Source organism: Microtus pennsylvanicus, chromosome 8, assembly GCF_037038515.1.
Source record: "Microtus pennsylvanicus isolate mMicPen1 chromosome 8, mMicPen1.hap1, whole genome shotgun sequence".
Classification (NCBI taxonomy): Eukaryota; Metazoa; Chordata; class Mammalia; order Rodentia; family Cricetidae; genus Microtus; species Microtus pennsylvanicus.
In genome coordinates, this window is record NC_134586.1 from 26,025,119 (window position 1) to 26,050,864 (window position 25,746).

Consider the following 25,746-nt stretch of genomic DNA (forward strand, 5'->3'; position numbering starts at 1 on the left):
AGACTTTATTAACGTGATACAAAGGGTAACTCACGCAGTCAACTCTGAGACATCAAATCACTAGCATTCTGTTGTCTAGGTAGCGAAGCTGTTCTAGGTCACATATGCTGAAGACCACCCTTCCCTAGGTGACCTCATAGTTGCAATAGAAGGAGCAGAAGTACATCTGCATATCTTGACCACCGTCAGGACGGCATCGAGCTATCTTAGCTTCAAAAGAACCAAGCAATCACATCCTGAGGTAGGTCGTGCAACTATGCTTATCAATCTCCAAACTCTCTGACCGTCAAACAAGGTGGAAATGGGCCTGCATTTTTCGGCCTCCACACTGGATGGCTCAACGGGCACTCCAGGTGGTCTTCAATGGCTGTGGCTAGGAATTCTAGCATTATCACTTACCTGCTGTATAAAGCGACTCCCTCACAAGCAAGCCACTTCTTGTTTGTGCTCTTAGGCCTTTCATCTGTAATTAGTAAATGTAAATTTATATAGACCGGCAAGAGGATTAAATGGCAGAACTAAAGAAGGCCAGGGACACATTGTCAGAACATAGTGAAAACAGGTCACCTTCCCTCACCCTGGACCTGGAGCTGAGCACCTGCTTGCTCCCAGGGAGAGCAGACGCTGATGCAGAGTGGGGATCACCAGAGCCATGGCCCCAGTCCTGACACTGGCACCTATGGAAATGCAGGCAGTAAAGACTGCCCCGTGGGGACAGAAGATTCTCTTTCCCACTGACTCATAAATCTTCTAAAAGTTCTGCTGAACCATCTGCTCTCTCCAGTGGAGCCTCTGCAGGATGTAATACTGAGGTCAGTGACCTTAAAAACAAACCCTCTGAGGATCCTCTCCTCTCTGACTACAGCGCCACAATGTATTCAGTCCACGCTCATAGGAATGTGTTTCGATCCGTCCCATCTTCCCTCTAACTTATTTCAGTGTTTGGCAGATTTTCTTCGGGGTCTATGCGCCATGACAATTCAGCGAGTTGTTTGGGAGCCTAAAGGGATCTACTTGGGCTCCAGCACCAAGGAAGGTATATGAGTTGAACCTTAGAAGGGGCTCTTTGATTATAACCCTCCTGCAGGGAGCCAGGTACCAACATCTGTAACTCCGGTGTTAGTCCCGATACAGTTGAGACGAGCAACTGCCTGGAGACTGAAAGAACACACAGACCTGGGTCATTCGAAAGGCGATCAGCTGATTGCCGTTTATTCAAGCTTAGGAAAAACCTTACATACCTAGCTGCTGCACAATGGAATTCCCCCCAGGCAGGTGGGAAATTACCATGCCCAAGGTGGAGTAAACCACGGTCCTATAGCTAACCCCCAGGCAGTGGGAGCACAGGAACAAACAGGATGTTTCGCAGGATGGCCAGAAACTGTCCTCAAGATGAACCCTGAGAGCAGGGGTAGACCCATGGTCCCTACAAACATCCATGGTCATTATCACCTAATCCAGTGCTCATTCAAATCTCAAGAGGGGAAGGATTCTGAATGTCAAAATCCTGAAAGTTGAAATCCTCAACGATCAAAATTTCTTTTTTTTTTTTTTTTTTTTTTGAGACAGGGTTTCTCTGTGGCTTTGGAGCCTGTCCTGGAACTAGCTCTGTAGACCAGGCTGGTCTCGAACTCACAGAGATCCGCCTGACTCTGCCTCCCGAGTGCTGGGATTAAAGGCGTGCGCCACCACCGCCCGGCCAAAATTTCTAAAATGATTGTAATCCTAGGACCTGGGAAGTAGAGGCAAGAAGATCAACAGTTCAAAGTCAACCTGACCCTGTCTAAAAACAACTTCTGGTAAGGAACTCCTCTAATGCCCGCACTAAAGAGAGAAGCAGGCAGATCTCTATGAGTTTGAGGGTAGCCTGGTCTACAGAGTGAGTTCCAGGCTAGCCAGGGCTACACAATGAGACTCTGTCTAAAACCAAAACCAAAAATCAAACAACAAAAAGAAGAGGAGGAAGAGAGAGAGAGAGAGAGAGAGAGAGAGAGAGAGAGAGAGAGAGAGAGAAGAATCCCAGATGTTGAAAATCTGAAAGAACAATTGCTGATGAAAAAGAAAGCGATATGAGAAGTGTGGAAAACTGGATTCTGAGACCGAATCATGTTATACACAAGACAGTTGTCAAGTTGTCTGCTTTGTTACTGTGTTTGGCCCTTTCGCACAGCACCATGCTAACTTCAAATCATTAGCCGGGTGCCATGACACACAATCTCAGCATTGAGGAGACTGAGGCAGCAGGGTGCTGAGTTTGGGGTCAGCCTCAAGAGCCCTGCTTCAAGGAAAAGAAAAGGCTAAAGATGCTGCTAATAATAGAACAAGAAGAATTCGACGAGCCCCCTGGCAGCCGATACAGGGCTTCCTCTGCAAGCGACACTCAGTGAACTGTGAACTGCTCTCAGTCAAGAATTTGACTGTCAAAGCAGAAAGGCCTCTCACATTTCCCAGAAATTTACATAGAAGAACTAGATCATGCTTCCCTTTAGCCAAAATTGACCCTGTCATTTCTATCAGACAAACAATTCGTATCCCACAGATCTGAAAATTCTAAAATTTATTTACTCAATTATGTATTAATAGGACTACATAGCAGACCACTTTATAAATTCAAGTTTGAAGGTTTGGTGAATTTTGAAGAAAAAAAAAGAAAGGGAACATTTCAAATGAATCTCCAGCCCATAATGAATGATTCAAAATTAGGCATGAGCAAGCATTTTGTAAATGGATTTCAAGGTATTACCAATAAAGTTTATTTTTGTCTCATTCAGCCCAATGGATTTGGTGGAGTGTCAGGTGGTTTAGGAAAGAGCTATGAAAACTTCATGTAAACAAGGTTCATTTGCTCAGCACTTGGGAGGCAGAGGCAAGAAAACTCAAGGTTCAGGGATCGACCTGGGCTACACAGGTTCTGTCCTTAAAAGAATAGAAAAATAAAATGAAAATAATCTATTCATGGTAGCTCACACTTTTAATCCTAGCACTTGGGAGGCAGAGGTGGGTAAATCTCTGTGAGTTCGGGTCCTGCCTGGTCTGCAGAGTGAGTTTCAGGACAGCCAGGGTTGTGTAGAGAGACCCTGTCTCAGACAAAAAGAAAAAAAGAAAAGAAAAAAAGATCATTTATCTGCATTGGCATTGCACCCAGCCGATGAAATTCCAGCAGCTTTTAATGAATTAAGAGCTGCATTAGCCCGAAGAAGCCAGCCAAAGTGTCTAACTGGTTGGAAAATAATTACGTGCACAGTAGGACAAGAAGCCGCTTAAGCAACGCTGTTGCTGCTCAATCACCAGTTTTGCTTCTGCCAAATCCAGGGTCTGTACATGAGAGCTGGGAAATGAATGCCATATGCCCACGACAACACAGAATCCAGGAGAGAGGAGCATTCAGTGGGAATACTCCCATCAGCCTGCATAAAAATCCCGGGGAATTTTCAAAAGAGCCATGCTACATGGAAAATGGATGGGGATGGATTGTCCCAGGAGATTTACACACGACCACGGTGCAGAGATGCGTAGTTAGTGATCATGGAAGTCAGCCAGCTTTTGTGGACTACTCTCGTGAAGTTGCCCTTGAGCTATGCTTAATTATTTTCATTCATTTTATTTATTTTCTGAGAAGTATAGGGAGGTCGGAGGATTTGGGGTTCCAGTCTCTCCTTTTACCCCGAGGGTCCTGGAATTCAAAGGTAGGTTGTCAATCTTGGCAGCAAGAGCCATTCCTTGCTGAGCTCTCCTCACAAGTCCCTTGATCTGGTCTTTCTGTTCTGTTTGTTTGTTTTGTTTTAGGTTTGTTTTGTGTTTCACCTGCATGTATGTCTGTGCACCATGTGCATGCCATTGTCCACGGATGGTAGAAGTGGGCACTGGATCCCCTGGAACTGGAATTACAGACTGTTGTTAGCCACAATATAGGTGCTAGGGATCAAACCTACCCCCTCTAGAAGAGCAGTCATTGCTTTTAACCACTGGGTCTTTGCTTCAGTCCTTTGATCTACTATCATTTATTTATTTGTTTGTTTTTTCTGGGGGACAGGGTCTTACTGTTTCACTCTGACTGTCCTGGAATTCAGTAAGTAGTCCAGGCTGGCCTCGAACTCACAGAGAAATCCTGCTTCTGTCTCCCAAGTGCTGGGATTAAAGGCATGCACCACGATAACAGACTTGATCTCTTCTTGAAGTACACTTTTTTTATTCATCCAATTTGTTTTTAGTAACCCCCCATTGTTGGTTCTAGAACGTTATCCATACTAGTTAAGCACCCCACCAACTGAGTTACCTCCCCAGTTCTTCACTCACAAAATTTCCTCCCTAATATTTTATTGTTGCTTTTGTTTGTTTGAGAGCCAAGAGTTCTAAGTCACCCTTAACTATGAATACATAGTAAGCTCAAGACCAACCGTGTGTATTTGATTGAGACCCTTGCCTTTTAAAAACAGAAAGAAGAAAAGGAAATCAGATTATTTCCCAGAATAATTATAATGTTAAGGTGTTAATCTTTCAGGGTTTTAGAATTTAGAGATATTTTATCACTTAGGATTATGGCCTTTGGGATTGTGTCTTTGGCGAGCATAGCCTACGCTCACCACCATCATGGACATAACAGTAACAACAACTCAGTTTGATAAGCTTTTCCTAAGACACCTTTGTGTCTTTCATGTTACAGCTCGGAGAGGTTAAGTGACCCACCGGCTCATCATCATCCTTCACTTGGTCCCTTCTCTGGTTCCCCCAGCTCATCTGCAGCCGTCCCCGCTGGGGGTTCTGTTTCCAAGAGCGAGCCTAGCAAACATTCCGCTTTGTGTACAGGATCCTCTGGGGAAGGAAGTGTTGGGTAGTGCTGGAATTTTTAATCCTTAAGATGCTCCTATGTGTGCTAACTGGGGAGGGAGAAGAGAAGAAAAAAGACAGCAGCGGCGGTGTGGTTTGGATTTGAGTCTAAAGAATGGGTTATCTGGGACTCCATTTCATTTGGGTCACTTGAGGCTCAACCGATGCCCAGGAGAGAGGCCAACGCGTCATTGCTTATCCGTTACCTTTTCTCTACAGCCTTCCTCAGCCACCAGGGCAGGCGCCTGCTCCTGGTTACCGTGGCAACCGCGAGGAGCCCTAGCCAGTTTCGCTACTGCGCTGACTTCTGCAGCCTTAGCAGAGATGCAGCGGTGAGAACCGACAGACAGTGACAGACCCCGGATTCTTTATTTCTTTATCACTGCTCTGAACCCCGAGAGAACGAGGGAAGGCACAAGGACGAAAGAAGTGTGCCTTGGGGCCTCCGGATGAAGAACCTTTGCTGGGATTCTAGCTGGAAGGTGGAGCGGCCACTCTTAGGATGCATGCAGCCACGACAGCAGCACCTGCGTCCTGAGGACCAGCCAACCTGGGGAGGCAAGCTCTCACCGGCGAGGCAGATGCGGATGTGAAGCCCTAGTCCGTAAGTACCATCACATCTCCCCCTGGGTGAGCAAATCCCTTAATGGAAAAGGTTTTGTGTCTTGACGCCTTAAAAAACAAAACAAAACAAAACAACAACAAAAAAAAACCCCACATCTTTCGATTGTTTATGCCTTTCCGACATATACGAGATTCTTGGAACAAATCTGTCTGCTTTTAAACTCGTTGCTCTCTTAACCAGTGGCAGCTACACACCCCAGGGTCTGTGTCTCCTTTACTGCACAACGCCCCACCGGCAGACACCGAGCACCATAAGCACACGCCCCAAAGACTGAGAAACAGAGCACTCAGTTTCTCAGCCAATACCGTCCCGTTTTCTTTATGCTCTTCTCCCCCACCCCAATCAAAGAAATAACATCCTTAGGCAAGCCGGTGGTATGCCAGATGTCAGAGGACTGCCCCGGGATCCCCACGACACCGTGTCCTTTCTGCGAGTTCAATGTGAATCCATTAGCTCATCCACAGGCAACAATTGTTACACTCTGAGGGACATTTATTTCCGTCCAGTAGAGGGCGCCGGCGCTCGCCTCCACCGCTGGGTAAACAGGCCAGAGATGCCATCCCCACACGCGTAGGCATGCACGTGCCCCTGGCTGCGGAGGACCCGTTGCAAGTCAGCCTCTGTGGATCGTTAACAAAGAGATGGTTATGTTGGTTCCCCTCTGGAAGTCAAGGAAAGGACAAACGAACTTCCGGGGCACGGCATTCGTTTTAGAAGCGAATGAGCGTGTTTCCAGGGCAAAGGATTTTTCTGTGTATCCATCATTGTCCTCTGCTTCCCCGTCCACCCCTCCTCCCCCAGCCCCCAATCCTTTCTTACAGCCCCAGCGCTGTGATGAAGTGTTTACAATTTACCGTGTTGGGAAAGACAGGAGAGAGAAAGGGAGACCTAGTTGGAATGAACGGTAAACCGACGGCTGCGCTGCTGGCATCTGCAGTAGTCTGCGCTGGCTGCTTGTTGGAATACCTAGGGTCTCCTGTCCCAGACATTCTGACTTAGTTCCCAGGTGATCCCAAAGCACCGAGGTTGCCCGCCACCGTTCCAATCGGGATGACGTATTTCCAGGTGACTTCGGTACTGGTTCAGTCTCTCAAATGTGCTTCTTACTGTGGCTGGACGGCGGGGGTGTACATATTATTATTGTCATGTGTGACTAGCCGCTGTGTGGAAGAGAGCTGGCAGCGCCCTTGACTGCCCGGAGCTGCTGAAAGGTGAAATGGATGTTTCAAACGAGGGAGGACACGGCTATTTCAGAATGCGCTCCTTCTCTGAAGAATATGTTTTGACCCATATTTCAGACTAAGGGGAAAAGGAAGTGTGGGCCTCTGTGGGGCTATGGAGGGAAAACTGACAGGGTCTGTAGAAACGGATTCCACGTCTGTGTGCTTATCAGAGTCACACCTGTAGGCGCCCCCACTCCCCAACTGCAAGGAGAATGGCTACTGGAAAGTGGGGGTGCGGGGTGGGGGGAGTGTGGGGGTGGCATGTTATTTAGGGGTAGCTCCAGCACTTGGGAGGTGGAAGCAAGAGGACCATGGGTTGAAGGCCATCCTCAGCTACATAGCAAGTTTGAAGCCAGCCTGGGCTACATTAGACCTTGAAGAAAGAAGAGAGAGTGGAGAGAGAGAGAGAGAGAGAGAGAGAGAGAGAGAGAGAGAGAGAGAGAGAGAAAGGCAGGCATCCGGTAGCTATTTGAACCAAGGTAAAAGAGAATAAAATGACCTAGAAATTATAGTCTTAATCCTTTTCAAAATTGAACTCATTATGGCTTTAAATCCCTCTTACACCTAAGGGAAATCTTAAAAATGTACTTTTCCCCAGAACTGGAACACCAGGGTAACATCCTCTTCACAAACACTCTTGCAGACCAGGGAGCAAAAAGCTGCTTCTAAACTTTGCATTCTAAAGCCAGCTCATGAATAGTCATAAGTCATAAATGCTGGGAAGCAGGTGGGAGGCAGAAACGACTCAGCAAGTTCCCCGGAGCCTGCAGTGCTCACTCAATTAGGTAAGGCCTCAGACTCTGGGCCTGAAAGGTCAGAATTCTAAGTAGCCTACAATGCCAGGCCACCAAGGTGGTACCTGCCTTTAAACCCAGCTCTTGGGAAGTAGTGGAGGAAAGACCAGGGGCCCTTCTCCACTACATATTGGGATCTAGGCCAGCCTAGGCTAGCTAAGAGTCTCAGAAGCCAAAAACTAAACAAACAAACAACAACAATAACAAAAAGTGTGGCCAGCTGCTAGTAGTTTCCCATCACAACTTTCTAAGGCTTCTCATTGATTTTGATTAGCTCGAGGAAGGGTTAACATCTTCATGGGGGCGTCGGGTGCAAATGACAGGCCTGCCTATTCTGAAAGCCTGGCCTCTGTCATTCACATCATAGACTGGGAAGAGAATTAAGTAGTCACATAAAGAGCATGCACTCACCCACCCACCGGACTGGGATCACAAGGCCTCCTGTGCCAGGCTGGGGGATGGGCAGGAGGATACCCACACAGAATAGCCACAGCTCTCCCACACACTGTACCAGACCACTTTGTCACCACATTCCCAGCTAGTGACCTGGACAAATATCTCCTTGTGCTTATTTACCAAGCAACCCCAAACAGTTCCAACCAACTCCATCCTTCCCTTTACTTATTGTTCTAGTCTCTTACACACACACACACACACACACAGAAAGAGAGAGAGAGCGAGAGAGAGAGAGAGAGAGAGAGAGATATTATGTTGCCTCCCAGTGGTGTTGCCCTGCTCTCTGAAGACTGCTTCCACTTACCCTGGGCTTCCTACAGGGTTGCCCCAGCATAGGGAGCTGTGGGCATCCTTTACCTGGGCAGTTCTTAGCCTCCCTCACTGACCCCAGGCTCTCCTGACAAGTTCTGCCAAACCGGAGGCTCAGGGTGGCTTCTGCTACCCAGCCCCAATAACCCTTCTGACCGGTCATCGCAGAGCTGACCCACCTCGGAAGGGAGGGGCCAACACTACAAAGGCTGCCTATTGACTTGATGGCTAAGAACTACTCCCTGAAAATGACGGCATACTCCCCAGTTCAGGAGGAAGGGTCCAGTAACCTGACTCCATGCACACCCCAGCTCACCCTCAGAAGGAGCTGCCTAAACTCAAAGGAGGCCTCAGGAGACACAGGTGCTTTGTTAAGACCCAAGACCTCTGTGTGATTTCTTTGGGATTTATCAACTGCGGGAACCAGGCAGAACAGAAACCTCAGACAATATTTTAGCAAACTGGATTGGGACTCACCAGTGGACTGGGAAATCAGTTTGGTGGGTCACAGCCAGTATTTTAAAAAGAAAAGTTATCCAAGTGTGCCACATATATGGAGGGGAAATGTTATTGCCTGAAAATGTTGTACATTGGTTTTGTAGATATGTGTGTCTGTTGTGTGCTGAGTCATGAAGCGTTTGTTTTACTTATTCTTGGAGTTAGGGACCAAGTCCAGACCCGGCCCATGCTGAGCCACACCTCCAGGCATCAAGATTCAGTTCTTTGTGTGGGTCACAGTTGAGCAACCCTTGTGCTCACTCCCCTGCAGTGAACGTTGAAGGAAGCTGGTCTGAACCACAATAAAATAGTAAGGAGTCAAATCCCAGAAGAGCTCACAAAAGCATAGAATTAAATACATTTTTGGATAACTTTAGTGCTAAGAATTGAACCCAGGGCCTTGTGCATGCTAGGCAAGCATCCTACCACTGAGCACAGGCTGACTTGGGCCTTTTGGAAGCCCAGTTCTGAGAGGCCTTGGCCCTGTGTGTGCTGATGTGAGAGCCGAGCTGTAAGTGCTCCAAGCCCTGCTGAGCTCTACTCTTTGTGTGGAAGAACTGAGAATTCAAAACGAAAAAAATTCACGTTCAAAACCAGGGCTTTGAATGTGCTAAGTATGGGTTCTATACTGAGCAACTCTTAGGCTGGAACATACTTTTCGTAACGCATTTTGAATAATGCAAAAAGGAAAATCGAAACATTTCTCTATGTTTTGACATTTTCATGACATTGTCTTTATTTAGGGAGGGGTGCACATGTTCTACAGTGCTTGTGAAGAGGTCAGAGGGCAACGTTAGGAGTTAGTTCTCTCCTTCCACTGTGTGGGTCTTGAGGATTGAAGTCAGGTTGCCAGGTTTGGGAGCAAGCACCTTTACCCACTGAGCCATCTTGCTGGCCCCATTTCAATATTGGTTTTTTGAGACAGGGCTGTCCTAAAACTTGCTTTGTAGACCAGGCTGGCTTCGAACTCACAGAGATCCACCTGCCTCTGTCTCCCCAGTGCTAAGATTACCACCACCACGCAGCTAATATTTTTATTTTTATTATAACTCTATGTGGATCTACTCAATGTATGCTCTGTTTATCTGACATTCCACAAAATGATCAAATTTTAGTGAAAGAAAACATTAGCAATTGCCTAGAGTTAAAGCTTTAGAGAATTTCATGACAAAAAGGCATAAGAAGACTTTAAGAGATTAGAATTGCTCTTTTTTGTTTGTGTGTTTTTAGCAGGGTTTTCTTACATAGCCCTGGTTGTTCTGGAACTCTTTATGTAGACCAGGCTAGCCTCAAACTCACAGGGATCTTCCTGCTTCTGTTTCCAGAGTGCTGAGTAAGAGCTCTTAAAAACCATTAACAGGAAGTTGAAGTAGGAATATTGCCTCAAGTTTGAGACCAGCCAGGTTACAGACTAAGATTCTATCTCCCAAACAAAAAGATAATATTAAAACAAAATTTAAAAAAAACCTTAACACATAATACTATAGATGTTTCGGGGTAATACTCTCTCATCTGCTCTGGGCTGCTCTCTGCACTGCTCCAGTCTGGGGGAATACAACATGATATTACCTGGGGAAAGCCTGGGACACATCCAGAGACAATATTTAAAAAAAAAAATAATGTCAAAGCCGAAGCTGGGTGATTGATGGCTCATATGCGGAACACCAGTCCTTGGAAAGCTGATGTAGGAGAATTGCTCTGGGTTCAAGACAGTGTGAGCCAGGTAATGAGTTCAAGTTCAGGGCCAGCCTGGGCTACAGAGAAAGCGACCTTGTCTCAAAAAAAGGGGGGGGGTTGGGCAACAGAAGGAGTGGACCTCAGTGGTTAGAGACTTTGCTTAGGAATACCTGAGGACCTAGGTTCCATAAGAAACGTGTGTGTATGTGTGTGTGTTTGTGTTTGTGTGTGTGTGTGTGTAGAGCATTTTAAGTAAGTCACACCTCAAGGTTAAGGCAATGACCAGAGCTCTGGGAGAGTCTGTCCTGTAAATCCTAACATGGGTAGCAGTATAATCAAATGAGAAAGGCAGAAGGAGGAAGAAGGTGGAACAAAATAAAAGCTACCTGAGAAACCATTCTCTTTTTCCGTGTTTTCCAGTCTTGGCATCAAGTTCCCAGGCTCTGCTTAACCTATGCCTTGCTATGCAAACTCAGCTGAGCCTCAGACAGGACATCTCTGTGCCCTCTCTATTTTTTATTTTAATGTGCAAAGTAGCAGGCTTCCTGTGCCATTTCACACGTACTTAGTTTGGTGCACCTCTCTCCTGCACCCCCGCCCAGCCCTCTTTCCCTTGTGTGCCTCATTTTCATCATCCCAAGAGGGATGGATAACCTGGCTCTACTCCTCTAAAGGCAGGCAGTGGAGGTTTTGAGTGAGTGGGTCTTTATGCTAGCCCTGTGACACACACACACACACACACACACACACACACACACACACACACACACGCACGCATACACGCAAGCACACACACACAGCTAAGGGCACCTGAATTTCCTGGTAGACATTCCATGGACTAGACACTGAGAAATATCCAGGTTTTAAAACCTGATATGGGACCAATGAGCTGATTTGGGTAGAGGCACCTGTTACTAAGCCTTACAACTGAGTTTGATTTCTGGGACCTACTTGGTGGAATCCACATCTTGACTCATAGGCAACAGGAAGTCAACTGACAGTCACTCTGAGGCAAACTTGAGCAAAAGAGACCTCAAAGCCCGCCTCCACAGTGACACACTTCCTCCAACAAGGCCACACCTCCTAATAGTGCCACTCCCTTTGGGGGCCATTGTCTTTCAAACCACCGCAATACCTTAGGCCAAATGCTTATATATGCTGCACTTGAAGCAGTCCTGGACAGCTCCAAGAAGGGAGCATTGCTGTTTCCATTGTTCTTGTTTAGAGTCATTGCAATCCTGACATAATAGCATGGGTTAGGTTTTTATTTGGAATACAGGGAGGTGAGCATTTAAACTCATCTCGGTTGTGAAACAAACCGTCACTCCCATCATGCCTTCGTACCAAAACTTGGGTTCAAATTCTGACCATGATACTCGTTAGTTGCGTGACCTTGGGAAAAATACATGAATATCTCTGTAGTTCAGTTACCTTATAGTACTTTATAACCAAATAGGAGGTGGCAACGGCATAGGTGAGGTTAGAAGGGGTGGAGCTTATGGAGCAATGGTTGAGGGGTGAGCAAATACAGAAGTAGACTCGGGCTGACTCTTGGAAGGGTGAGGAAAGTTAGAGAGAGGCTGTGAATTAGCCCATAGAAAGGTGGTTCCCAGGTACCAGGAAGGATGAGAACCAGGCAGGCGGGGAAGGGATCTAAAAGTGACTAGCTCTCTTTCTCGGCATGTTCTTGGTTGGGAGAACTTGCCCTGGTGTATCAGGCTTTTTCTTTTAGGCCACCAACCAGCTCCTAAATCATGAAGTGGAAATTTCTTATTAGTTGTGAATGCTTGGCCTTACCTTAGCTCTTATTTTAATGTTTCTCTTTATGTTTTCCCTTGAGGCCTTTTACCTTTCTTTCTGTATATCTTACTTTCCTGCCGTCTCTATGTCTGGCTGGCGTCTGCCTGACTGGCTAGCTGGCCCTGGGCAGCTCCCATCCTTTCTCCCCGGCTCTCTCTTTTCTTGCTCCTCTCAAGCCTAGATTTCTCCCCCTACTTATTCCCTTTGTCCGCCAGCCACATCTGTTCCTCTCCTATCTAGCTATTGGTCATTTTGCTTTTTATTAGACTAATCAGGTGTCTCAGGCAGGCAAGGCGAAACAGCAACACATCTTTACATACATAATTAAACAAATGTAGCGGAAACAAATGTGGCACACCTTTACACAATTAAAGCAATATTCCACAGCATAAACAAATGTAACATAACTTTACACAATTAAAGCAATATTCCACAGCATAAACAAATGTAACATAACTTTACACAATTAAAGCAATATTCCACAGCATAAACAAATGTAACATAACTTTACACAATTAAATGTTTCACAGCACCCTGATCTTTCTCATTCCTCTGTGGCTCTCTGCTTCCCACTCACAGTCTAGGAAGGGAGGTCAGAGTGCCTTTAGTCAGGCTTCCTGCCACTAGCTCATAATTGGAACAACAGGGCCTTGAGCTCAGTGTCACCTTGCTGCCTTCAAGTCCTGTTCCTGGGTATGGTGGATGCAGGGCGGGCAACCCCACAAATGTTGAGCATGAAGCCAATGGCACCAAGTGTCCCAGCCTAGTAGTCAAAAGTGCATGGCCTTGGGATCCCCTAGGTCCCTGGATCATGATTCAGCACACATAAAAGATATTGGGACAGCACCCTCGGGTGAACTGGCAAGGAGATCCAGGAGGAAGAGCTTTGCAGGGAGGGTCTAGCCTCATTTTTCCCTGGTGCCCCAGCAGGCCTGGGGCTGAAGGTGACTCTGTATGGTGTCCGTTTAGTGACCAACTGTGTGGACGCTTGAGCTTAGGTAGAGCCCCTGCTTTTCTCCTAATTTTTTTTTTAATTAACTTCTTGTCATTGCATTATGCTACCCGTTTTTACAATGCTAGGGTAGAACCTATAGTATCTTTTAAACCCCAAGTTAATCTTTTTTATTGTTTATTTATTTAGTTTATGTGTATATGTGTTTATTCTTCTGTGCCATGGTGTACGAGGAAGTCAGAGGACAGCTTGTGAGAGTTGGTTCTCTCCTTTCACCACATGGATCCTGGAACTTGAACTCGGGTCCCCAAACTTGGTGACAAGTGCCTTGGGCCATTTCATCTGACCTGGCAGTTGTCATGCCAGGCCTAGAGTCAGAAGTGGTGACTGGCGTTGGCTGTGCTGATGTGCTGTCTGTGTGTGTTTTCCTCGGCGCTTTCCCAGTCAGGGTTCTGTCTTCAGAGAAGCAAGGGACGCCTGGCTCTTGAAGCGGACGCACGTTCATATTATTTATAAGATTTTTAAATAGTTTTGAAGTTATTTCCTCTAACTTCCTAATAGGTTTTTCAGGAAAATTATATTTCTCACCAGACCTGCTCTAAGTATGGAACAGCAAAAGGAAAAAGCATCTGGACAGGCTCTGAGGTTCTCACATCTATTACCAATTGTCTTCTTCATTCTGTCAGTTGGCTTCATTTTTCAAAAGATTTATTTATTATTTTCTGTGTCTGGGTGCTTTGCTCACATGGATGTTCATGCACCACAATGCAAGTCTGGTGTCTGCTGAGGCCAGAAGAGGTGTTGGGTCCCCAGAACTGGAGTTACAGAGGGTAGTGAACTGCCACATGGGGTCTGGGAATCGAACCTGGGTCCTCTGGAAGAGCAACCAGTGCTCTTAACTGCTTAACTGTATATGTTCTTTTAGACCAGCAGTAAGTGCTCTTAACTGTTGGGCCATCTCTCCAAATCCAGTTTATTTCACTTTTTTTATACTTTGTTATTATATAAAATGTATGTTTTGGTGGTTTGAATTTTTTCTTTTTTAAATAGAGACTTTTCCTCACTGAGTTAGTTTTACTTGATTTTATTTTTAGATTTGAACCTGTTTCAAAGAAATCATTCTGAGTTCTGTCAAATGCCATGAAAACATTTGCTGTAACAAGCTCCTTGTGACTTAGAAAAAAAATCATATTATTTTCAAACTTAATGTGTCACAGGACCAGTTTAGGGCCAGTGGGATGGCTCAGGGAATAAAGGGTGCTTGCCAGCAGAGCTTGACAGCAATTCCAGGAATCCACAGAATGGAGGGAAAAGAACTGACTCCCACAGGTTGTCCTCTGACTCCACTTGAGCACTGTGACATGCATCCCTTTCCCTCAGAAAAATAAGTAAATGTAGAAGTAAAAAGGAAATTTTAAATGGCTTATATCAGACTGAAACCCTGGCTGGTCTTGAACTCACAGAGACTCACCTACCTCTGCCTCCCTAAGATTAAAGGTATGTGTCACTATGCGCAGCCTCGAAGCTTTTCCGATTAGTAAATTGTCTGCCTAATTATAACACGATCACCCCACACAGGGAAGTAAGCCAAGGATGATGTTCTCCGGCTCCTCAGAGCTAGTGGGGTGTGATGGTTACTTTTGGCAGGTCACATTCTTCACGAGTTTGACAGCTCTGGAGAATGTCGCTGCTGACATACTTCAGATCCTCAGACAGAGCGACAGTTTCTGGTGGGTGAGCCAGCTGCATCTGTACCCGGGATTCTTCTCAGGGAGTCTTAGCATGTTTTCACGACAGTAAAAATGCACATATTAGATCTGCAGCAGAAGGGACAGTGTGACCAATTGGTACTTGAGGTGGACGTGCTGTCAGGGGCTCCTTGTCTTTGAAGTAGCTCATGGGAGAAAGCCGTGGAAGGAGGGTCTCTGCACGACCACACTCCAGGAGAACTGCAGAAGAAACTGGCTGAGACCTTTCCATGAGTTCAACTGCTTTGTGCAAGCGCTACAAGGTATCCAGAGACAGGGTGCGGCTGCTCAGACTATTAATAGTATACCAATAACTTCTCTTCCAATATTGTTTCACTTCACGTAACTATTCCAATACCTTTGTGTTGTCTTTGTTAAGACATTATACCAAGGAAAAATGTTTAAGGTTTAATATGTATTTGTGTGTATAAATAATATATGTCTGCTTCTTCTATGTGTAGGTATGTGCACCAGTGTAAGTGGAGTAGCCATGGAGACCAGAAGAGAGTGTTTGATCTCCTAAAACAGTCTTTTTTAACTGCCTTGTGGGTGCTGGAACTGTATGAACTTAGGTCCTCTGGAAGAGTAGAAAGTGTCACTGAGCTATGTCTCCAGCCCTAGCCAAGATTTTTTTTTTTAAAGATTTATTATGTATACAACTTTCTGCCTCCATTTATACCCACATGCCAGAGGAGGGCGCCAGATCTCTTTACAGATGGTTTGAAGCCACCATGTGGTTGCTGGGAATTGAACTCAGGACCTCTTGAAGAGCAGACAGTGCTCTTAACCACTGAGCCATCTCTCCAGCCCCCCCCCCCCCAGCCAAGATTTAACACCTTCAATTGCCAACTCATGTGAACAGGAGAAGAAAAGCTATCCCGTTTAAATCTGCATGTAATTGTTTATTGGCATTTGGGAATAATAATGATGATGATGATAAATAATCCCTTTTTAAAAAGTAATCTGAGTTTCGGGTCCAGTTTTGAAGGCTTGTGTGGGCTAAAGTACTGTAGAAGTCCTTCCTACTTTAGTTACAAAAGTCCCACAATGACCTCAAAAATCTCAGTTTGTCAATCATTCTTGGAAGTTATCTATCTGCAATTCTAGGTGGCAGTGCAACCACAGCCCCTGCAGGAAGGGGGCGCTGCTGTACACACAGCTGCGCTTGTGCTCCCAGGAACCCCTTAATGTGTTTTTGTAGCTTCATTGAATTTTTGTTTTTGAAACAGGGTCAATGATGGCCCAAGCTAGCTTTGACTCTGATCCTCCTGCCTCAGCCTTTCAAGTGCTGAGATTACAAGTCTGTGCCACTACGTGTTTCAGATGTGCTAGATTTCACACTTGATCTTATCCAAAAGATGGACAGGCAGTGTGTTTAATATTTTTATTACATTTATTATTTTGTATATATGTGCGGGCATGCCTGTGGACGTCAGAAAACAACCTGTGGGAGCTGGTTCTCTCCTTCCATGTGTGTTCAGGGGACTCAAACTCAGGTCCTTAGGGCCTCTACTCACTGTATCATATCATCTACCCCCTCCCCCGCCCATGTTTCTATTTAAAAAAACACTGTCCTGAACAAGTAGAATCGGGAACCCTTAGCTGGTTCATCCCCTCCTCACTAGGGTAGGTTTGCCTGTGGTTTCTACAAGTGCACAGCATTTAGTCTGGACTGACACAGAGGCTCAAAGAGCGCAGGCTCATGTGTACCAACGAATCTATGTATATACACAGCTAAATTTCAGATAATGCAACTACGCATGAAGATGTGGGGCTGAGGATTCATTAGCTCAAAGTCGCAACCCTTGCCTGGCAGGTACAAAACCCTTGGCTCTCTTTTCAGCACCGCTAACCTTAAAATAAAGACATAAGCCCGGGAAAACCAAAAACCTTGTTGGTAAGAGTTGCTTAGTTTCTAGAGCTGGTCAGAACCCCTCTGAAGCTGGCATGGGAAGTCTCTCTCTGAGGCCGTGGGACCCTAGGATTCTGCAGTAGTCAGTGAGCTGGTGGCTCTAGTTTGCAGGGTGGCTTTGGCAACTGATTTTCTCTCCACAGTCCCATCTTGGTTTTACCTGCAATTGCTATGTAGAACTCCTGACTCTTGTAAGCAGATGCAGGCCTGCGAGTCTGAAAAACCCTTTCTCAGCTTTGGGACTATTGCTCTGTGAAAAAACCGATGCAGACATAGACACGTGATTTTTGTCAAGTTGTATTTAATTTTTCTTTCTGCCTGCCAGCAGGGCAAAAACATATAAACCAAGAATTACTGTGTGTGTGTGTGTGTGTGTGTGTGTTAAAGCAGTCTAGGGATAAACTCAGAGCCCAGGGATGTCTCCAGTCCTGGGACACTGCCACCCATGCATCCCTTAGCTGTCTTCCAGCAGACTGGGCTAGTTCAAAGCTAGGACTTTGGTATAGAAGAGGAAGGCAAAGATGTTTTTAAAGGTTACTTTATTATTATTATTATCATCATCATTATTATTATGTATATGGGTGTTTTGCCTGCATGTAATGCTGTGTCCCAGGTGCATGCTTGGTGTCTCTGGAGGCCAAAAGAAAGGACTTCAGATCCCCTGGAGTTACATGTGGTTGTGAGCTGCCACGTGGGGTCTGGGAATCAAACCTGGGTCCTCGGGAAGAGCAGCCAGTGCTCTTAACTGCTGACTCATCTCTCCAGCCCCAGAGGCAAGGACTTGAAGCACCTCATCCTTTTCTCTGCTGGATCCCTGTGACAGGGGATACAGGTCAGGAATGAAGTTCCTTCTAAACCATGCTGCCCTTCCTTTTTGATTCTCCTATCCAACATCTGAGCCTGTCCAAAGCATTATGGGAGTTTCTTAGTTATAGGAAGCTTGGGAATTCCCTGGTGGGACCTTAAGGACGAAACCCTAGCAACAGGGAGACATACTAGTAAAATCATGTGAGCGTGGGCTGGCAAGAGGTTTGCAATCAAGCCTGCCAATCCAGGTTCTGTAATCGGGACTCAGATGCTGGAAGGAGAGGACACAAGTTGTCTTCTGACTTACAGACACACACACACACACACACACACACACACACACACAAATAAATACAATTTAAATACTTTTTTCTTTTAAGACAGGGAGGCACACGCCTTTAATCCCAGCACTCAGGAGACAGAGGCAGGCAGATTTCTGAGTCCACAGAGTGAGTTCCAGAGCTACACAGAGGAAACCCTGTCTCAAAAAAAAAAGAAAACAATTAGCACAGCCTGCATTTTCAGGGTTGTAGTCTAACTGCTAGTGGGGTGGAATATTTTTACTAAACACTTGGTGCAGAGGCAATACACACTGCCCTTCCTCATGGAAGCTCAGAGAGCTCATTCCAGCTCCAAGCATGCCAGGTGGTGGGAACACTTTCTCTTCTTCTGCCACCGAACATGCCAACATTGCAGAGACGTAACACACTCAGGGTGAGCACCTCTTCTACCATAGCCCCTGAACCTGTCCTCGCAGATTTTGCTATTCTGTATTTCTTTCCTTGGTGCTTACAAGTGTTGCCTAGTTGTTACATGTTGTAAAAGGATTGTGAGGGAGTGGGAGATTGCAGCGGACAGAACATACAGTTTGGAAGACCAGGCTCCGTTTATTTTGCTTTGGAGGTCTCGGGGACGGAACCCAAGGCGACATGTATACCGAGTTACAGCCCAAAGCTCTGGTTTTGCTCAGGCAGGATCTCAGAACGTACACCAGGCTGACCTGGAACTTGCGACCGTTGCTGCCTCTGCCTACCAAGGGACAGATAGTCTTATTTAGCAGTTTTCGTAACCTCGGCCATGTTGGGCTGCTATGTGAGCTGCTGTTTCATTCCTTTCGGAGATAAACTTCGGCCTGAGTTTCACACAGCTTGCTTTACCGTTCAAATGATATTCTACATACAGAAACAGAAGTGTGTGTTTGACATTCTTTCCCCCTCTGCTCTCTTCCCATCCCTGCTTCTTTTTCTCCCCCTTTCCCTCTCTTTTGTTTGGGATCAAACCTGGGGCTTCCAGCAAGCCAAGTATTCACTCTACCTAGGGCCCCCAGCCCTGGCATGATCTCCTATTAGAGTGTTGTAGATTTATGAAAAATAGGGGACAACGTTTGTCTTGGTTTGTTTTCAGTTGTTATGATAAAAAAAAAACCCACCGTGACCAAAACCAACTTGAGGAAAGTGTTTCTTTCAGCTTATAGCTGTAGTCCATCATGACTAGATGCCAGGCAGGAGCTGATGCAGAAGCCGTGGAGGGGTGCTGATTACTGCCGTGCTCCCCACGTTGCTCAGCCTGCTTTCTTACATACCCCAGGACCCACTTGCCCAGGGGTGGCACTGCCCACAGTTGGCTGGGTCCTCTTACATCAATCATTAATCAAGAAAATGCCTCACAGACTTCCCTACAGGCCAATCTGACGGAGGTACTTCCTTAGTTGAGATTCCCAAATACTCCTGGCATATGTCAAGCTAACAACAAAACAATCCCTCACCTCAACCCTTCCCCCTTCCCCGTCCCCAGCACAGGGCTGCGCTGTAGGACTCTGAGCGTAGCCACTAGAGCCAGGCTTCTCCCTGCACGGATGAGCTAGCTCCTCCACACTGTTTTTCTCTCAGGATGGAAATAACGCACTTCCCCAGCACGTAAGATATACGGTTCTGGTTAGTCAGTTTCTTCACACAAACATACCTCACATAAACAATCTAAGGGAGGAATTCTTTTAATTCGTGGGTTTCCATCTTTGGTTCCTGGCTCCGTTGACTTAGGGCCCCTGCTCACAAGCAGAGGAGCAGGGTAGCAGGAACGCAGGAACACATGCACCTCACGGTGGATAGTGAGCAGAAAGACAGGAAGAGGTCAGGGGCAAGATAACTCCAAGGCCTGACTCCTAATGACCTACTTCATCCAGTTAGGCCCCGCCTCCTAAAGTTTCCAGCACCTCCCAAAATAGCCAACCAGCTGGGGACCCAGCAGCAAAGACTGGAGCCTTTCTGAAGGACGCTCCTTATGTAAACCATAACAGTTAATAAACACAAGCAGCAGCAGCTGTGGGATTCCAGGGAAAGAGGACTACATCTGGGGACAGAAAACATGGAAAATTGGGGTCACGAGGGCACAAGGTAGAAATGGGAGGACGTATATGTCAGCAACTACGTTAGCCCGTCCAGGAAGGCTGCCTATCAGAACCAGACTTCTGGGAGTCTCTGGACAATGGTTGGAAGATGCATTGTCTGGCTGCAAGTGGAACTCTTAGGAAAGGCATCCGTACAGTTTGGACGCTGAGGACCACAGGCTGAAAATTTCTGAAATGAAGGAAGTGGAGGGCCTGCGAGAGAGTTCATCAATAAAACGCATTGGTCACCAAATTTGATCCCTAAGGACCCATGGTAGAAGGAGAGAACTGATTCCTGAAAGTTGTCCTCTGACCTCCACACGTGCCCGCCAGCACCCCCCAAATAATAAGTTTTAAAAAATGTACAGAGCAATGGGTCTGAGGCAGTTCTGGCTTTCTGGGGTGATAGTCCAAAACAGAGCAGACAAGGCCTTCAGGAATGTTAGCGAGGTCTTCAGCTAGACATGGAGGGCTACTGAGAGAACCGGGAATCCTGTGTAGGTGAGTGGTGTACTACACACCAGCCAGGAACACTCTTCAGCAGGGCCCAAGGGTCATCAGCCGTGGATTTGTTGCTGAAGGCCGGAATCCAGCACAGTCCAGCAGGCCAGTGAAGAATTAACAGAAGCTTCGTCAGCCTCTGGGAACGCAGACCTTAGGAGGCGGGGTCTACACACCCGGGTAGAAGAATGCTCTTCTTTAACATATGTAAGGGCCTCAAAAGAATATTCGACCTACCTACCCGCGATAAGAGACTACAGGCTATACCGTCTGTGAAGGTGTGGTGTCAGAAGGTCTACCCTCTTCCAACCAAAACTCAAGATGCCTGGAATTGAAGAGATTAATAATCGCATGCAAGGGATGAGGAAATAAAGAGAAAGGCTTCCTAGAGGTCAAGTGGAACCTCCTCATCCAACGTCCTCATTGGATTGGAAAAGGAAACTGAGGCAGGGAGTTGGCGTTACCCACTCAAAGTCATATAGTAGATTTCAATTCTCCAAAGTTTTCCATAGCTTTCCTCCCGGAAATCGACACATCTCTATTCTGTCCCATCTGGATGAGATCAGGAAGAGAATTCTAGCTTTGTTTGGTGGCGGCTTCTGAGAGCAACAAACAAGTCCCCTTTAAGGGCGTCCTCCAGTCCCGGGTCTGGCCGGTTTTGATATGCCCCCAGTGTTATCCAGTTGGCCGTTTTGTGTGGCTTCTCGCCCCTTCCAAGATTCCCAGCCAATCACCTCTTTCCTCGCCTACTCCGTTGGTTATTCTGGAATGTACCATATGGTCCAGGCCGTGGGGGGGGAGCAGGAGGGAGGGAGTGGCAGCTGTGCATTCCTTTATCTTCTGCTGTGACCCGTGAGATTTTGATTGAACCGATCCTGGAAGTGGCAACCCAGTCTCTAAGAACGAGAAGCACGAGCGATCTGCAGGAGCCCTGAGCTCGATCACCCCCATTGGGGTCGGTGGTCTAGCCTGGAGGGCCGCAGCCCCCGCCCTCCCATGTGCCCGCCCCGCCCCGGCGGCGCCGCTCCTGCCGCCGCCGCCGCTGCTGCTGCTGCCGCGCCGGACGCTGCTGGCTAGCGCGCGGGGGCTGCGGCTGCGTGTCCCGGCGCGCGGCTGGGTGGCCCCGCCGGCCACGAGGACACAGCAGGATGAAGCAGAGGTGAGCACCGCGCTCCTGGAGAACAGCCGCATCCCGCCCACGCTGCGCCTCGGTGTACCGGGGGTCGGCGGCTGGGTCCCCGATGGCTTTGGGCGCGATGTGTGGCTGGAGACAACCCTGTCGGACAGCCTCGAACCTCCGGCCCGCCCTGTGCCTGGAGCCTGCCTCCGGCGGACGCGTGCGGCGAGGAAGCCCCTCTGCGCTTCCCGCGCTGCCGGGCCCGTGTCCGGGTCCCTGACCTCCAGAAATCGGGTGCTAGGTCAGGTCGCGCCCTGGGGGAACTCAAGAGAGCTATCTCGCTAGTAGGAACAGGAATAAGCGGCTTGTACTGGGTGTGCCCAAGGCGGCTTTGTAGGGGTGAAGACCCAGCCCGGAGTGGGACTGCGCTCCCCGATGTCACTAGTCTGGATCCCAGCAGGCGCAGTGTGTAGGTTGCTGAGGTCGTTATGGCAGGTGGCCACGAGGGAACTCTTGACATTTCCGTCTGGTGGTAGACTGAGTGGGGTGCAGGCAACCACCGGGGCCTCTTATTTCAGCGCCGCCCCCCCCCCTTCCTAACTGCCTTTCAAAGTGACAACACTGTTGGAGGTTCCCGTGGCGCACTAGACATCCCTCGCTTAAGAATAACCTTGGAGAGCCCTACCCAGATATGGGTTTGTCTGGTGTTCTCAGCCAGCCAGCCGGCGTGATGGCCGATTGCAGGTTTTGGCGTCTCTACTTGGCAGGGACCGCATCATCCAGCTCTTTCACAATTGTTGCTGGGAAGAAGGGGTCCTTCAGGCGCCTCGGCGCAATTGGGGTCGTGGGTCAGCCTTGTATCTTGACTGATTTTTTTTTTTCCTCCCGAGTCTGGAGACAGAAAGTTGTTTCCAAGAATACACACCACATCCGTAGTGCTTTGATTTTAGTGCTTAAGTCAGACATTAATTATGGCTTGTGTGAAATGGACTAATGCAGAGCAACGGAGATCATTTCAGACAGTGGTATTTGTTTATTTAAAGTGCGCCGTGGATGGAGAGGATAGCATTTAAATACCAGGACATCAGTGTGTGTTTGGCCCCATTTGACAGTCTGCCGCACACACAATCATTTGGGTTGATGGTGAGAGTGAGATTTTATGACGGGAAAGACATCTTACAGATTGCTGCTGCCAGCAGGAATAAGTTCACCCAAGACCCAGCCACCGAGGATGCTGTTCTTTGTGGCTGCCTTCTGTGAGCGTGTCTCCCTAGAGCCTTTAAGAGGATGTCATAAATTTCGTTCTTGATTGCCACATGCACTCAAGTCAGTTCTTCTAGCCCTACAGTGAGCTTTTCTTAGGCGCTAGGTTGTAAAAGTCTTAACGTATCTTTTAGCGGTGTACTAAGTAGCAGGAGTTGATTTCAGAATTACAGCTATGACTGTTTGGTGGGTGGTTCCACAAAGAATTGTTTAGAACTTGGATCTGGTGCCTCAGCTAGAGCTCTTTTCTGTGTTTAGGATAGGGCCGACTTTTGAGAAGTCTAAAACTTGACTGCCAGCCGGTTGGGGCTTTCGCCTACCAGGATGTTTGTATCCTGTGGTTTCTAGGTGTGGGAGAGAAGATCATGAGGGAAGGGTGCTTCCCGCAGTGCTGCAGACGTAGTAGGTGTTCTTTTCACGGTGCTGAGGACATAGTAGGTGTTCTCACGGTGCTGAGGACTTAGTAGGTGTTCTTTTCACGGTGCTAAGGACTTAGTAGGTGTTCTTTTCACAGTGCTGAGGACATAGTAGGTGTTCTTTTCATGGTGCTGAGGACATAGTAGGTGTTCTTGCGGTGCTGAGGACATAGTAGGTGTTCTTATGGTGCTGAGGACATGGTAGGTGTTCTTATGGTGCTGAGGACATGGTAGGTGTTCTTCTCATGGTGCTGAGGACATAGTAGGTGTTCTTCTCACGGTGCTGAGGACATAGTAGGTGTTCTTCTCATGGTGCTGAGGACATAGTAGGTGTTCTTCTCATGGTGCTGAGTACATGGTAGGTGTTCTTCTCACGGTGCTGAGGACATAGTAGGTGTTCTTCTCATGGTGCTGAGGACATAGTAGGTGTTCTTATGGTGCTGAGGACATAGTAGGTGTTCTTCTCACGGTGCTGAGGACATAGTAGGTGTTCTTATGGTGCTGAGGACATGGTAGGTGTTCTTGCGGTGCTGAGGACATAGTAGGTGTTCTTATGGTGCTGAGGACATGGTAGGTGTTCTTGCGGTGCTGAGGACATAGTAGGTGTTCTTATGGTGCTGAGGACATGGTAGGTGTTCTTCTCATGGTGCTGAGTACATGGTAGGTGTTCTTCTCACGGTGCTGAGGACATAGTAGGTGTTCTTCTCATGGTGCTGAGGACATAGTAGGTGTTCTTATGGTGCTGAGGACATAGTAGGTGTTCTCACGGTGCTGAGGACATGGTAGGTGTTCTTCTCATGGTGCTGAGGACATAGTAGGTGTTCTTATGGTGCTGAGGACATGGTAGGTGTTCTTATGGTGCTGAGGACATAGTAGGTGTTCTCACGGTGCTGAGGACATGGTAGGTGTTCTTCTCATGGTGCTGAGGACATAGTAGGTGTTCTTATGGTGCTGAGGACATAGTAGGTGTTCTCACGGTGCTGAGGACATAGTAGGTGTTCTTCTCATGGTGCTGAGGACATAGTAGGTGTTCTTATGGTGCTGAGGACATAGTAGGTGTTCTCACGGTGCTGAGGACATGGTAGGTGTTCTTCTCATGGTGCTGAGGACATAGTAGGTGTTCTTATGGTGCTGAGGACATGGTAGGTGTTCTTATGGTGCTGAGGACATAGTAGGTGTTCTCACGGTGCTGAGGACATAGTAGGTGTTCTTATGGTGCTGAGGACATGGTAGGTGTTCTTCTCACGGTGCTGAGGACATAGTAGGTGTTCTTATGGTGCTGAGGACATGGTAGGTGTTCTTCTCATGGTGCTGAGTACATGGTAGGTGTTCTTCTCACGGTGCTGAGGACATAGTAGGTGTTCTTCTCATGGTGCTGAGGACATAGTAGGTGTTCTTATGGTGCTGAGGACATAGTAGGTGTTCTCACGGTGCTGAGGACATAGTAGATGTTCTCACGGTGCTGAGGACATAGTAGGTGTTCTTGCGGTGCTGAGGACATAGTAGGTGTTCTTCTCATGGTGCTGAGGACATGGTAGGTGTTCTTCTCACGGTGCTGAGGACATAGTAGGTGTTCTTCTCACGGTGCTGAGGACATAGTAGGTGTTCTTCTCATGGTGCTGAGGACATGGTAGGTGTTCTTCTCACGGTGCTGAGGACATAGTAGGTGTTCTTCTCACGGTGCTGAGGACATAGTAGGTGTTCTTCTCGCGGTGCTGAGGACATAGTAGGTGTTCTTATGGTGCTGAGGACATGGTAGGTGTTCTTGCGGTGCTGAGGACATAGTAGGTGTTCTTATGGTGCTGAGGACATAGTAGGTGTTCTTCTCATGGTGCTGAGGACATAGTAGGTGTTCTTCTCACGGTGCTGAGGACATAGTAGGTGTTCTTATGATGCTGAGGACATGGTAGGTGTTCTTGCGGTGCTGAGGACATAGTAGGTGTTCTTATGGTGCTGAGGACATGGTAGGTGTTCTTGCGGTGCTGAGGACATAGTAGGTGTTCTTATGGTGCTGAGGACATGGTAGGTGTTCTTCTCATGGTGCTGAGTACATGGTAGGTGTTCTTCTCACGGTGCTGAGTACATGGTAGATGTTCTCACGGTGCTGAGGACATAGTAGGTGTTCTTATGGTGCTGAGGACATGGTAGGTGTTCTTGCGGTGCTGAGGACATAGTAGGTGTTCTTATGGTGCTGAGGACATGGTAGGTGTTCTTATGGTGCTGAGGACATGGTAGGTGTTCTTCTCATGGTGCTGAGTACATGGTAGGTGTTCTTCTCACGGTGCTGAGTACATGGTAGATGTTCTCACGGTGCTGAGGACATAGTAGGTGTTCTTATGGTGCTGAGGACATGGTAGGTGTTCTTGCGGTGCTGAGGACATAGTAGGTGTTCTTATGGTGCTGAGGACATGGTAGGTGTTCTTGCGGTGCTGAGG

The 25,746-nt window shown here is 47.4% G+C and overlaps 1 protein-coding gene across 23 annotated transcripts in view; it reads left to right on the top strand.

Annotated features, from left to right (window-relative positions):
- The first annotated feature begins 5,036 nt into the window (after nt 1–5,036).
- The window catches only part of Mical3 (microtubule associated monooxygenase, calponin and LIM domain containing 3), a 202,958-nt gene continuing 182,248 nt past the window's right edge, over nt 5,037–25,746 (top strand). For 20 of the 23 annotated variants that reach the window (XR_012911586.1, XM_075982893.1, XM_075982890.1 and 17 more), the window contains exon 1: nt 5,037–5,431. The gene's annotated coding sequence lies outside the window, so the exon portion shown is untranslated. Of the gene's footprint in view, nt 5,432–21,559; nt 21,675–25,746 lie in introns of those variants that run through there. The other 3 variants (XM_075982891.1, XM_075982909.1, XM_075982911.1) reach the window with 1 other exon arrangement.